This window comes from Lutra lutra, chromosome 6, assembly GCF_902655055.1.
Source record: "Lutra lutra chromosome 6, mLutLut1.2, whole genome shotgun sequence".
Taxonomy (NCBI): domain Eukaryota; kingdom Metazoa; phylum Chordata; class Mammalia; order Carnivora; family Mustelidae; genus Lutra; species Lutra lutra.
Window position 1 is genome coordinate 121,087,615 of NC_062283.1, and position 16,185 is coordinate 121,103,799.

Genomic DNA, 16,185 nt, shown 5'->3' on the forward strand with positions numbered 1-16,185 from the left:
CACACTTCACAGCACTCACCATAGCACATACCCTCCCCAATATCCATAACCCCCCCCCCCGTTTTCAAATTATTTTTAAATGCAAGTGCAAAATTTGAATTTTACTCTCAAATTGTCTTAAATAAGGATCAGCAATCCATAGGTGTCACGGATCTGACAAATCCAGACCCCTGTAAACTATACAAATTACTTTTAAAAAGTATCAATTGTAGTAAAAGATCCTATGTTTTTACTTTTGTGAAATACGCCATCTTGTCTCATATCTGAGTAGTGAAGGCTGGGAAACTTCTCAACTTGCCCGGGTTGTTTGGGGACGTCTCTGAAGGTGACAGTGGATGATTCATTCTTTGTAGTAGGAAGAATGTCTTTTGCAGGTAGAAACAGTCTGGATTCTCCTGGTAATTCCCAGGGGCCTCTCAAGGTTTGCGTTAAATCTCCAGAAATTGCCCCAGATCATCGCAGATTCCAAATACTTGGAGGTAGTTTTCCAGAGTTCTAAAGATGTCATTTCTGTCTTCCTACCCCCAGAAAACATAGTCACTTTATGACTAGCCATGGATGTGAAATGCCTCTCTCCACCTGCTTTTTCTGAACAGCAGCATAAGTGAAGGGAGAAACTTAGAATAGGAATTCTTGCTCCAACCAGCTATGAAATGCCTAATTTTATTTGCATCTGCACACATATGCAGTTAGATGTTTTATTCATTACTTACACACTTACTTCCAAAAGAAACTTGTGAAAAGCAAAAGAAAAATCATACTATCTTTTAGTTTTCATTTTAAGGTTTCAAAATACTCTGTTAAGTTTAATATTGACTTCCAAATGTTTTCCAAAACACTTTTAAAATGAAGCTGCTTCTTCTATGAAGAAGCAGAATAAATAAAAGGACCATGTTAATGTTTCAGAAAGTAACTCATCTCCTAAATAAACGGTTTTAGAATCATAGAATCAGAGTGGAAAAATAATTCATCTCATCTATACTTTTCATTTTAAGGCTGAGGAAATTTAGATCCAGATTGTTTAAGTGACTTGCCTGAGATCAGCAGTTAGTGCATGGAAGAGTAAATAATAAAATCCAATTCTTGTCTCTATTTCCCTTAAATAAGGCACTTTCAAAATCTGCAGACTCGATTATTTTGTCGAGAAATACAATAGACTTAGAGTCTATTGTGCTTGACGTAGTGTCACTGTGGCCACGTGGGCTGTCGCACAGCCCACTGTGTGAACCTCCTTCACAGATGGACAAAATGAGGTTCAGAGAGAAAAAAAAAAAATGACACAGAATTCACATGAGGTCCAAGTGGTCGAACATAGTCTTGAGCCAGGTCTGAGGACTCAGATTCCAGGGCTCTGTGAATGGCATAGGCTGGTAAAAAGGATTGCCACACCTATCTCCAAGAGCTAGCAATATAAAGACTAACTACACCAAGCGAGAATCTAATCTCTTTGTTCATTTTCCGGTTGTCCCACAGGTATATCAGGGCTTCACTATAGTTCTTTGCTTTATTTTAACCATTTGCCAAATGAGCGTCTGTGTATTATCATCTGAATATTTTAATGATCTTTGACATCCTTGAGAAGGGGGGGAAGCTATTTTTCGATTACTATTTATAAAATTTCAGTAGATAATTTAGAATGTCTGATTGTAATTCACTGTGAGATTATTATGTGACCATTAAAATATTCAGGTACCCACAGCATTTGTCATAAAGGACTGTTTTCAAATGAACCTGAAAATTTTGGCTTTTATTTTGGACTATCCTGATTATATTGTGTTTGCTTTCCTTTGCTTTTCCTCACAGTTTTACTTTTCAGTTTTATTGAGATGTAAGATATACCACATAAGCACCAATAAAATCAAATGTGAAAATACACATCTTTGAGATTTTGTTATGTGATTGTATCTGAGTATATTATTCCCAGTTGGCTATAATGAGAACTATCCTATACATACAAGTCCAACTTCTATTTGAAACATAAAATACACTATATTGTAAAATCTATTAAATGTGTTCTTTAAAAGGGCTATTATTTCTCTTACTACTGTACATGAAGTACATTTATGTCCCTTAATCTTGGAAATACTTCAGACTCGAGCAAGAAGTAGAGATTTCTGAAGGACTAGGAGATGTATTTTGGATAAACCAGCATTTGTGGTGGCTGGTACAGCCCAGGGAGGACGAAAGAAAAAGAAAAGCAGAGGACTGATGACTAGCCTTAGGGAATCTCAGCATTTAGAGGAGAGAAAAAAGAGAGGGGACAGGATACTGGAGATAGAACCAAAGGTATGCGTGGGAGTTAAGGGAGGAGAGTGTCTTAGGGGAACAGAGGCAGATGCAGTACTGAGGTTCAGAGGACGGGGACTGATAGTCCTTTGATTTGACAGTATTGAAGTCATCTTGAACTACAGTCTCTCAACTAAACTGGGAAAGGGGAATTCAGACATTCAGATGGCAGTGGGTTGAGAAGGGAATGAAACTAAAAAAAATTGGATAAATGTAGACATTTGCTTGGCAGGATAAATATTATATAAATACAATACAGCTAGAATAGGGCATAGGATCAAAGGTATGATTATAAGTCTTTGAAAACCGTAGTTTCAGAGAGAATTTCTTTGTGTAAAAAATAAAATATTTTAAAAAATAAAGTAATATATGCTAACCATGGAAAGTTTGCAGGCTTTGAAAAAGATTGAACAATAAAATCAAAGTAATCCAAAATTCCATGACTAAGAGATTATTACAGTAAAGTTGTGGTCTATTTCCCTCCAGAATTCCTTCTATATAATTATTTTTATAAAGTGGAGTTCATTTTACATATATAGCTCTGCATGCTTTTTCACTTATCCCAGTATTATTGTACATGTATCAATGACTATTTTAGGATGTACGAATTTAGTGTATATTTTTAGCTTTAAAGGAAAGAAACTTCTAGTGAGATTACATTGGGGTATGAGAAAAAGTGATCGTGTACTGGATTAATGTCCTGGAGGCAATGAAAGGAAAAGAATCAGGTTCATAGAAGAGAGAAAGAAAGAAGAAATGCACCAACATACATACATACATTTGTGGAGGACAGGAACCAGAATGTGGGTGAGTTCATGCACTCTTAATGGCTGATAGTGTTTAAGAATCTTGACTATGAACAAGCAAACACATTTGCAGCTAGAACATGGCCAAACTGAGACTGAGAAGCAGGAAATTCTAATGTGAGTAATCTTCGTGGTGTGGCATTCCCTCTGCCTGCTCTGAGAAGACTGGGTTGGTGAAAAGATGAAGTGATGAAAAATTCTGCTTGACAGATAAGGGAATGACAAGGATGTAAAATACTAACAATTCTAAAAACAAGAATAAAATAAATGATCAACAAGGATTCCAGGATATGTAGAGAAGGGGAAAGAACATGGAGCACTCAAGTGCTCAGAAATACTATGAAGTTTCATGCAGGAGTAGTGAGAGATAAGAGAATGGAGATTACGGTCAGAGTGGGATATGGAGTTGAGCTTTCCAAAGAGGAAAAGAACTGAGTTGCAACAACGTCCAGGTATGGTTAGGGGGCTGAAGGACTCCAGAACAGAGATTAAAAGCTACTTGGAATACAACATCAAAAGTGAATCCTAGGGGCGCCTGGGTGGCTCAGTGGGTTAAGCCGCTGTCTTCGGCTCAGGTCATGATCTCGGGGTCCTGGGATCGAGCCCCGCATCGGGCTCTCTGCTCAGCGGGGAGCCTGCTTCCTCCTCTCTCTCTGCCTGCCTCTCTGCCTGCTTGTGATCTCTCTCTGTCAAATGAATAAATTTAAAAAAAAAATCTTTAAAAAAAAATTTAAAAAAAGTGAATCCTAATGCAAACTATGGATTTTGGGTGATAATGATGTGTCAACATAAATTCACCAATTATAACAAATGTACCACTCTGGTTGGGGGGGGTCGGTAATGGGGTAGGCTATCCAGGTATGGGTAACCTTTGTACCTTCCTTTTAATTTTGCTGAGAACTTAAACTGCTCTAAAATAAAGTCTATTCAAAAAAGAATACTGGGGGTGCCTGGGTGGCTCAGAGGGTTAAAACTCTGCCTTCTGCTTAGGTCATGGTCTCAGGGTCCTGGGATCAAGCCCCACATCGGGCTCTCTGCTCAGCAGGGAGCCAGCTTCCCCTCTTTCTCTCTCTCTCTCTACCTGCCTCTCGGCCTACTTGTGCTCTCTCTTTCTCTCTCTCTCTGTCAAATAAATAAATAAAATCTTTATAAAAAAAGATTTTATTTATTTATTTGACAGAGAATGATCACAAGTAGGCAGAGAGGCAGGCAGAGAGAGAGGAGGAAGCAGGCTCCCTGCGGAGCAGAGAGCCTGATGCGGGGCTCAATCCCAGGACCCTGGGATCATGACCTGAGCTGAAGGCAGAGGCTCAACCCACTGAGCTACCCAGGCACCCCATAAATAAATAAAATCTTAAAAAATAAAAAAGAGTACTGGAGGAATGAAAATAAAGTTATAGTTTCAAAGTGTCAGGAGTCACAAGCTTGGACACTGAATTCACCTACATCATTGGCAAGTCTTTCCATAAAGGAAGACTGTGAGTAGGATGTCCAGTGAATGGAAAGCTATGGCCAGGGATAGTTAAATAATATTGAAAAGAAGGTGATGGAGTGATATGGCATGAACCTCAGTGGAGAAGGAAAGTTTATATAAACTGGAAGTTGTCTCAGGACCCAAAGAAAAGCAGAGCCAGCTGCCTGGTCCCATGGAGGCCTCTATTCCTTCAAACTCCTAGAGAGGTAGTGTCCTAGATAGAAACTGAAGTTTAGTTCAAGCCAACATAAAACAAGTGTTTTGTAGAGAAATAATATTATGAAGTCATTTGTTTTCCATGGCACAGAGACTCCAGAGGGAAAGCAGAAAAGAGCAGAGGGAGAGGAATATCGAGACATTGAGTCAGGAGATGGAAAGCACAAAGCAGTATGAGAATGACAGTAGGCAGTCACCAGAAGGCTCTACATTTTGGGTAGTGGCCAAAGACAACTGGAGGTGTGACATGAAGAACTGGAATGGCCTCCAGATTCCAAAAATATAACCCTCGGGTGTTAAATTGGACACAGAAGAAGCTCCTTTTCTCACACCTAGTGGGTAGTAAGTTATTAGTAAATATCAAACGAATGAGTGAATGAATGAATTAGGTTAACTATAGATTTTAAAGTCATAAGAAAAGAGCTCGGTGAAGATTATACATCAAAGGCTGTTGGAAATGTAAAATGAGAGGTCAGAAGAGTGATGGAGGAGAGACAAACTTGCTCTTTTAATAAATATTTATAGTAAATGGCTGAATGAATGATTTTGTCCTATAATTTTAATCTTAGTTACTTTATTATGAGTTACTTTCAAATATGTCAAGCTCTCCTTCATTTTTAAAAATTTGCTACTTCTATTCAATTTCTTTATCTTTCCCCCTACTTATCCATCAAATGACTTTTCTTTACCCCTTCTTCAGTAACTCTGTTGAAACAAATCTGAAATTCACCAACAGAAGCAGGAATTGCTTTGTGCCTAAAATCAGTCTGACAATATAGTTGGGATAAATCATATTTTGGGGATTCTCTCAAAAAGATCGTATCTGTTGCATTTTGTAACATCTTTGTAGCAGGTGTGCTGTCTCAGAGAGGGGTTTATTTTCTTTACATACTCTGTGCAGCAATGGAAAAATTTGCTATTTATACAACTTTTAAATTTAAAAAATCTATTCATGTATAATTAACTATAGTATAAAGGAGAGTTGAGAGTTGGAAAGAATACTTTTCTCAAAGCTTTTCTGTTTAATGTGAGCACCACTCCATCATAATTTCATGTCCTTTCCCATTATCTTCTTCCCTTATATATGTGTTGAAACTCTCCATCAGTCTTTATAAGGAAAAATTTTCTTTCTCTCTCCCCCTTCTTTTAAGCAGCACTCTATCGGTGTGTAATGTTCTTACATTCAGGCTGCTTAACCCAGAGAGAGAATGTCTGACTCTAAGAGCAAGTGCCAGCCTCAGAAGGTTTGTCTTTCTCTGTGGTTAGTCCTATTGCTTGGGGAAATAAAAAATGTTGCATTGAACGAGGAATCGACGTGGTGAGGGTACCAAACTTGCACCACAATTATGAGCTTTCCATTGTTTAAGTTTACCAACATCCTTAGGAAGAACTGAGATGATTAAAAGCATAGTCATTGTATTGGCAGTCAACATGCAGTAGATGGTACAGGCTAGACAGTTTATACTTAGGGGCATTTGCATTTTCATCCATAACAAAAAAAAACAAAATGGATAGTCCATGTGTAGACTCTTCAAATGACAGACCATAATCATCCTTTTGTAGCCTTTATAATATCCATTGTCAGGCTCTTCAGAGAGACTTCTAATAGGGTCTTGGCAAGGTGCCACAGGCAAGCACTACCACTGCAGCTGATTCATAAATGCCTTTGGGGTTGCCTTACAAATCTAGTAACCCCTGAGGTTTGATGGGAAGGTCTGCCAAAGTTCAGCTGGGATTCCCTATTAGCCCATTCAACTCCCCTAAGCCCTAGAAACTCGAGAGTAGGTTTCATCCAAGCAACATGGGGAAGAGAGATGTGATACTGTCTCTGCTGGGCAGGTAGGTCTTATACACTCTATCCCAGGAAGGATGACTTGAGGAGAGATACATCACAACCACTTCTTTCTTGCTGTGGCCATAGTGTAGAAATTTGTGATTTAAGTGACCAATCCAATGACTAAAAGAAGAATATCTTTATGATGTGAACTTATTTCTTTCTCTCTGCTGTATTATTATAGCAAAGATATACATGATCTACATAGAATGAGTACTTGCTTTCCCTTTTCCCATTGTTCTTCTAGTTGGATGTGTGTGTGAGATTCATATGTGAATGGGGCAATGTCTATGTTGTTCACTTCTGTGTCCCTAGAGACTGGAACTGGGACAGTTACATAAATAATAATAATAATCATGAAATGAATGCATTAGTGATAATCCAAAAGCAGAAATAGATTTAAGGGCTGAGCCTATGTGAAGGCACTCAGATTGCCAATCTATGAAGATGCTAAAACATCACTGAGATAAAAATGAATAAAATTCAATGATCCAAAGTCTTCTTGGGGACAGGAGTCAATGCAGAGAAGCCTGAGTCAAAGGACAGCAGTCGATCTGGGATGTGGGATTGGTTACCCACCATACAACTTTGTAGAGTGGAAAATGAAATATGGGACAAGAGCAGAATTACTCTGGACAATGGTGGAGTGGCTGACTCCTTCTACCAGTTGTCCTGCTTCATCACTCCCTGTGTGTCGAGCTCACTCCCTAAGTGGAAAGAAGATCTCATGTCCAGGGACAAAAAGTTCAGCCCTTTTGTGCTTAAGGTGAAAAAGAAGGCAACTGTTAGCTCATGTAGCATTGTGCTCTACCCTGACAATTCTGTTTTTCAAACGAGGTCAGTCCACATTTCTACTGTACTTTCTACTCATAATATTTTCCTTCAAGGGAATTGTATTTGTCCTAGCTTCACAGAACACTTTTACACTCTCTCAAAGTCTTCCTCCCACCTGCCACCTTCCTGATTTGTGATTGCCTTTGCATACGCCCTCTTAACTCTTCTCTTTTTTTTTCACCACAGCTTCCTAAAGACCTAGGAAAAATTACTTAACTCCTTCCAGCCTTAGTTTCCTCAAGTGCAACGTTAGATTCGTAATAGCTACTTTGTGAGGTTGTATCAATAAACGAAGGATGATAGGGTGCCTGGGTGGCTCAGTGGGTTAAAGCCTCTGCCTTTGGCTCAGGTCATGATCCCAGGGTCCTGGGATTGAGCCCCGCATCAGGCTCTCTGCTCAGCAGGGAGCCTGCTTCCCTTCCTCTCTCTCTGCCTGCCTCTCTGCCTGCTTGTGATCATTCTCTGTCAAATAAATAAATAAAATCTTTAAAAAAAATAAATAAAAGAAGGATGAGGGACATCTGGGTGGTTCAGTTAGTTAAGCTTCTGCCTTTGGCTCGGGTCATGATCCCAGACTCCTGGGATCGAGTCCCACATTAGTCTCTTTGCTCAGCAGGGAGTCTGCTTCTCCCTCTGCCTCTGCTGCTCCTGAAGCTTGTGCTCTCTCTCTCTCTCTCTGACAAAAAAATTAAAAAAACAAACAAAGGATGTAACAAAATAGCATAGTACCAGCTTCTATTAGGTGCTCAGTAAATGGTGGTTGGGGACAATGATGAGGAAGAAGATGAACAGGATAAAGAAGACAAGATATAAATTTAATGTAAGGAGTTGGCATTCACAAGATTCACCAGTGACATAGGTGACATAACAGTCTAGACACTTTGGGACCAGCCTGGTTATGTGCTTGGTGTCATGAGCATGTCATATCTTGTTGGTTTTGGGCAAAGTTATGCAATGGGAAAGCATCCTTTGGGAGGGAGCCATAAAGCTCATCTGGTAGCCCCACTGTGTCACCGTCACTAAGCCTCTAGAATGCCAGGGCATCTAAAGGAAAGGGTTTTCAAACATTCCTACCTTTTACTGCCTTAAAATCTTTTTTATTTTATTTTTAAATTTTTTTGCTATGGGGGAGAAATGGATGTATGAAAAATAAAACAGAGATTGATTCAAGAAATCATTGCTCTGCACACAATTTTGTACTCCTTTTTTTATGTGGGATTGGAGGACATTGATCAGATTTTACAATTTCATTAAAAACATGCCATCAGTTTTTACAAAAAAAGAAATAAATCTTTAAAAGAGATGATTGCTTAATTAATCATATGATAAAGAGAGATTGATGCTAAGAGCTGTTTTACAGATTAAGAAAAGTAGAATAAGGACTGGCTGGTTCCACGAACTAGAGTTATTTACTTTCAAATGAAGCATTTACTGACATAAGCAATTTTTTTGAGGGGGGGTATGATATTCCAGTGCATCTAGGTAAACTGGGTTCAGTTAACCATGACTATTTAGTAAGGTGAGTTACTATTATGTAAAGCTCTACAGTTCTCATTATTGACTCAACTCTCTTAGATGAAATTATACTTTCAATTTGCATAGTGCCCAAGGGATTTAGTCAGCCCACTTTCTCTGTGCTAGACTGGATAAACTTCTTTTCGTAAATGACAAAAAATTGAGGCACCAACATGGTATTGTAATTTTACCTAAAGTCATGTAGCCATTTAAGGTAGTAGGAAAAAATATATATATATACATTTCTGGTCCATGAGCTCTGTGATCCTTAACCTGGGATCTACAGAGTTCTAGAAAATCCATGGATGGACTTTCAATAACCTGAGCCCCTGAATTATAGAAATTAAGTGACTGTGTGTATGGGCATTTGGGGAGGAGAAGGGTCACAGCTTTCATCAAAACCTCCAACAGTCTATTACACCCAAAAGGTTAAGAACCAAAGTAAACTCTCCAAGGGCTAGTCTAATTCTGAGTAGGGTATCCATCTAATCTCAAGGAGATATGTAATTTAGATGGCTACAAATCAGAAATATTTTCAAGGGCTCTGACACCAATATTGACAGGGAGACGGATTTAATACTTGGTTCCTTGAGGTCAGCTTTGTGGCTATTGTTAATAAGATGTACATCAAGCTATTTCTCCTTCATAGATTAACAAGGTCTAGGACTCCAGAACCACAAAATTAATGTTTCTGCTAGTGAGGTATATATATATATATGTGTGTGTGTGTGTGTGTGTGTGTGTGTGTGTGTGTGTATACACATATGCACATATATATATAATAGATATACAAGTATATAATATATAGTAGTATACATATTTATAGTTTTTATAGATATATAATTATAGATAGATATATTCTTGTAGCTTAGCAGCACTTATTTTTTAATATTAATATAATCAGTAATGTGAACAAACATTTCTGGATCTTACACTAAGGACCAAGTTGTGTAGGATAAAAAGATATACAAGATATATTTTTTACTCTCAATCTTGTACAATTTGGTTGCTGGCAAGTTCATTAAAGGTTAAATAACAAATACCTGCTCTGTGTAATAGTGTACCAAGAAAAATATTACACAGTTAATTGATAAATGAGTTGGTCCTGAAAAATTTAGGGTGCAGAGAGTAACAGAGGATTCTAATTAATACAGGGAAAAATGTATATAAATCTTTTAATGGGAATTAGGAAAATGAAAATCCATGGAAACAGAAAAAGCAATTGAAGATCTCCCTGGCTTTCAGTATGAGATGGGAAGCCATTGGAGGGTTCTGAGCAGAAGAGGGCAATGATCTGACATACAATGAATGCTTTGTTGAGAATAGACTGAAAGGAGACTAAAGACATGTCAGGAAGACCAACCAGTTAGGGAGTATTCACAAACCAGCAAAAGATGTTGGTGATGTGACCAAGTTTGTAACTCAGATTTTAGATAGTTTTGAAGGTAGGATTGGCAGAATGTCTTATCACTTTGATACAAGGTATAAGAGAAAGAGAGATAGCAAGGATGAATGCAAGGATTTGGGCTTGACCAACCAGAAACAAAAAGTTGTTGTATCTTGATATGAAAACCATGAGAAGAATGGATTTGAAGGAGATCAGGAGTTTGGCTTAGAATACATTAAATTTGAGGTGTGTATTAGATGTCCAATAGATGAATATATGAGTCTAGAAGTCAGGAATAAGATTTAGGCCAGAGATAGAATTTAGGGAATGATGGTTGTAGAGATGTGGCTGGATGACATCACCTAGGAAGAGAAAAGGAATGAAGTAAAGAGAATCAACTTCAAACATCCTCCCACAATGAGATCCAGAAATATATACAAAAACATGTTATAAGGTGAGACCAGGGAGCTAAGTAGTGGGTAGACCACGGAGGATTTCATATGCCATAGAAGCAATAGAAGGATTTATCCTGTAGGCAATGGAAAGCCACTGCAGAATTGCAGAATTCTGAAGGGAAAAGTAACATGAGCAGATTTGCATTTTAGAAATTGGCAACAAGGTAGAGATTGATTAGGAGGAGGCCATCCTGGGCAAAGGGAACCCAGAGGAGAAACCATTGCAATAGTCTCTAAGGAGATAATGAGGTTGTGGAACATGTCACTAAGACTGAGTGTGTCACCAGACAGATTAGAGCAGAGTTTATCAGGCATGTTGACAGAACTTTACCATTTGGATAAGAGGCATGAGAGAAATAAAAATTGAAAAAGGTGGGGCACCTGGGTGGCTCAGTGGGTTAAGCCGCTGCCTTCGGCTCAGGTCATGATCCCAGGTCCTGGGTTCGAGCCCCGCATTGGGCTTTCTGCTCAGCGGGGAGCCTGCTTCCTCTTCTCTCTCTGCCTGCTTGTGATTTCTCTCTGTCAAATAAATAAATAAAATCTTAAAAAAAAAAAAATTGAAAAAGGGGCATGTGGGTGACTCAGTCGGTTAAGCCACTGCCTTTGGCTCAGGTCAAGATCCCAGGTCCTGGGATCAAGACCCGCATCGGGCTCCCTACTCAGGGGGAGGCCTGCTTCTCCTCCCTCTGCCTGCTGCTTGCCCTGCTGTGCTCCCTCTGTCAAATCAATAAATAAAATCTTAAAAATGAAAAAAAGAGCAAGAGAATTCACACACACACCCTCAACCCCTGGAAAACCAACTACATGGCAGAATCATGAACTAGAGTGGAAATTAAAGAGAAAGTGAAGACAGGAGCTATGGGACTGATCGAGACATGGATACATGAGTTGGGCATCTCATGGTGATGCCCAGTACCCTGTTAAGCATACAGATCTGGAACTTCGAACAAAGGTCTCAAGTGACGATAAAGGTTGCTCATCAGCAAACAGATAGAGATGAGAAGGGAAAAGAGCTGAAGCAGAAATACCTGCCTTGGGGTTTTTAAAAAGGAACAGAAGCCAACAAGGGGGTGTGGAAGACAGTTAGGTGGAGTCTGGCGTGATGGGATCTGAAGGAGCACATGTGGGCTCAGGCCTCGGCTGCATGGAGGAAGCATGGTGGAATGAAAGCAAAACTATAAGGTTTTTAAAAAACATATACAAAGATAGGTATAGCTAGTAAGTGTATGTAGCTATGTTGAGATTTTAAAATCTCAATAAGGGAAGATAGGGTGATGTAAGGGGGTCAAAGAGAAGGAAGAGTATCTTCTGTTACATTTATACAATATCGCCTTTGTCTAAACATAGACATATTGTTCGAATTAACATAAGGCTTAACTCCCACATAGGCTAGTCAGTGAAGATCTACTCCAGCGCCTGCCAGCGGCACCCTCCCAATCCTGATAGTCAAATGACTCCCCATCATGCTATAGACAGCAGCGCCACATACAATTGGCGGGGGGGAAGAGAAATATACTTTCCAAATATATACCCTCGATTTGACTAAAACTCTACCCATCAGCAATTTTTTTTACCATGCATCTCTATGTGCTAAGTCCTCTGCTTGGCATTATTTTTCAATGTTAGTACAGGATGTTTTTGCAAATCAACCGAATTCTGAATGTATCATGTTTGCATTTCTGTTTCCTACACCCATTGCTGTGTTCACTTTTGTAATTTCAGTAGGTACCCAAGAGGGTGAAAATGTAATAGAGAAGATAGTGTTGTATGTATCTGTACAGGTGTGCATGAATTGTGGCCTCAACCCAGCTCTGGCCTCTGGGTGGCTTGGGTCAAGATTGCCTTCTCAATTGGGCTATGGCTTTTCTGGTTCTTCAATAATTAAACCTTCTGCTACAAAAACCAAAGTGAATCTGATTGTGACCATTCCCATACCCATTGCCCAATCCGGGGCTCCTGAGCCATGTTGTGAAAGACTTTGGAAGCCTCATTTCTGTTTGGATGACAAGGTAGAAGGAAAGAGATGCTGTCCCTATCAGGTTTTATCATGTGCAAACATATCATGAGAACTTGGAGGCAATCAGTCAACTTTTTGAGACTTTGCTTTCTTTCTATGATAACCACAACACTTGACCCAACATTTGCCTTCCATTTAGCTGTATTTATGGATTCCTCAGGATTGTTGACTTCAAAACTATAAGTTAGTAGGTGTGCACTCTCATCAGTCAGTGAACTGTTTCCAGAGCGTTTTTACTCAAGGAAAATCTTTCCTTTCAGAAATTACATGAAAGCAGCAATTATTTAGGAAAAATAAAAATTCCAGTAGCACAATGGAATACACAGAGACAACAGTCATAGTGTTTTAGCCTCGGAACTTTTCAAAAATTTATAAGATGCTTTATAGTGGAAATAATAAAGGTATTTGATGCATTGATTGTGTAGATTAGACCAAGTGCAGGTGGCATTGTTTTGGCATGGAAAGCTGTGTGGCTTCCTCTGTCCACTAGTGTGAAAAAGGAAGAAAAGGTGAACAAAAAGAAGCAGAGTTGCTCTGGGCCATGCTGACGGTTGAGTGTTGCTATTCCTTGGAACCTTCCAGTCGTTTTCATAACAGATAGTTTTGAACTCTTATTTTTAGCAATGGCTGCCAAATTTTGCAAGTCCTATAACGTTCTGCTCCCTAATTAGTTTGGAAGCCTGTAATTGTGTAAGTTTAAACCAGCCTAGAAAGGCTGCCAAGTCATTTGAGCAGAATTGAGCAGGAAAGTTGAAGAAATGGCTACATATTATTACTTGCTCACTTACTTAATTTAGGCTTTTGATTAAATCATGAATCTAATACCCAAAGAAAAAAAAAATTCACAACGTAGAAGGGCTTCTTTTAAAATGCTAGAAGCTGGCCTCACTTTTTCGGACTCAGTGATCTCATGTCGGAGCGGTCCTGTTGATGTTTAGAAATGGAGCACAGACTCTCTGGAATGACCCTTGGAGGTCAGGCATACTTTGGATAAAATCTGCAAGGTCAGTGATGGAAAACTGCGTTATAAGAGAACCATTATAATACGCTATTGATGGGATTTACCATGTGAGTAGCTCTACTTTTTGTTCGGGGCCATTTTTGTATGTGTTTAACAAAAATCTGGAAGAGAAAGAAGTATGTGTGCACCAGAACAGTTAGCACTGTGTTCAGAATTTGTCACTGTGTTCAAGAGTTTATTAGGTAATAAGATACCATGCACATTTCTACTTGCAATATGAAAAATGTCGAGACTGATCATGTTTCATTAATTGTCTCTGTGCATTCTCTGCCTAATGTGGCTGTTTGACTGTTGTTTCCCCGACTCTAATCATTTGTTTTTACCACGATACAAAGAAGGAGGATGCACTCGAGATCGCGGCAGAATCAGATAGGAAGTGGTTCACAGAGGCTACTGCTACCGCTTCCTGAAGGAATCATGGTGTTATTTCTGAGGTTTTTTCCACCAACTCTGCCTAAGTGAATGTATCAAGAAACTTTATATGATTTTAGAGCACAACTGCTCAACATTTTATAGCATAGCCCCTGTTCCTACTTTCTCTGGAGCAGTTTTCCTTCATCTGGGGGCTTCTGGGAAAATATAAAATCAGGTTGCTCAGGTTTGACTCTATGCTGGACAGAGAACGATTATGGCCTTTTGTGAAGTTGTGCTCATCCTTTCAAGGAAAAGCTTTGACTATAAATCTAGGAACTGCATTTCCCCCACAAGGATCATGCAGAGTTTAATCTGTTCTAGTTTTTGTTGGATGCTCTATAGTAAGGATCAATAGGCACAAATCTTTGCATGGTGTTTGTTGATTGCATCATGATCATAGATTATAGGATGTGTTTACCAGTCAAGTAGCAAAGACAGAACTTATTATAGGTGCCATTTTCAATCAAAACTATAATTTGACCTCTAGCTATCCCACCACCCAAAGGATTTCTTTTGCTAGAAAAGGTTCTTCATTCCATCCTGTTAGTCCCAGATTTACTCATGCGTCATTCTCAGTGATTCCTCCTCTGCCTGGAGATTTAATGTGTCCACTCCACCACCAGCTCAGTTAGCCACACACAAATCAATCCCTGCCACTCTGCTCCAACTCCAACTTGTCTCCGTCTTCCAGGTAATGAGGAACTCAAATCATATCGCCACTTTCCAAGATGGTCTGCCTGAGTTGAGTGGGAACCCTGCTTTTTCTCTTCCATTGCCTGCATTCCATGACTCTCTTTGATTGTCATCTCTGTGTTCAAGGGCATCATTATATGGATATCTAATCACAAAGCCCAGAGCTACCCTTGAGGGAGACTAAGTCCTTCTTACTAATACACAGTCTATTCCATCTCCATGTGCCTCAGTTTCCTCCTAAATTCCTCAGTCTGGAGGAAATCCTATCAAATAGCCCTAAGAAATCAATCAATACCAGATTCGCTCACCTCTCCACCCTCTGGTCAAACCATGTGAGAAGAAGTGAGCTGTGAACTGTCCCAACCCAGTTCCTGAAATTTCAGAGTGCAAAATTGCTGGGTCTCTCAGCTCCCTGAAGTGCCCTTTGCCCCAGACACTTTGCCTCAATGTCATTAAACACACGGTAAAGTCTCCAGCCAGCATGCTGGCCACCTCCCCCATGACCACTATTTGGGCTACCCCAGACAAAAGGGGGCAGTGCTGAATGAGATAATACACATCCAAAGCGCTTTGAAATCCCCAAAGACAGATGCTTTATGAATACCAGACATTATTATCATCTACTCCCCTGCCCCCTGTCATGACAAAGTCTGTACCCTCACAAATGTATTTTTACTTTTGCGAGCCGTGGTCCATTAACTTCTTGTTAATATTTCTGATTATTCTGGGCCTCTTTATTTAAATGCTTGGTTAGTATTGGCACTTGTCACCCTTCTGTCTTTGCAGATGTCACTTAACACTCTTTACAAATTAGCAACACAATTAAGCAACACTGAATACCCATTTTGCTCTCCTGTATACCAACTCACTTTTGGATATGTTAGAATTTACCCCCGCCCCATTTCAAAATCATCTTAGGAAAGCATTATGCCACTTTCAAGCCTGCCCAAGTCCATTTGGGTTAAACTGAAGGATACACTTTAAGAATTTTCAAATGTTTTGCTAAAATCAGGCTGTAATATATCCACTGGGCTTGTCATCAGTTATTTCTGCATTCTGCTCTTCGAATACAAACTTTGTACAATGCTTTATTCTGAGAATGGAAATGAGCAACCTAGGCTATTTTTCTCTCAGACTACTTTTAGAGTTGAATTTTGCATTCGTTTTGTCCTGTTTGTTACTAAAGGTTGAAGAACCCGACCTCAAAAGCAAGGGGGAAAAAATAGCTCTTAA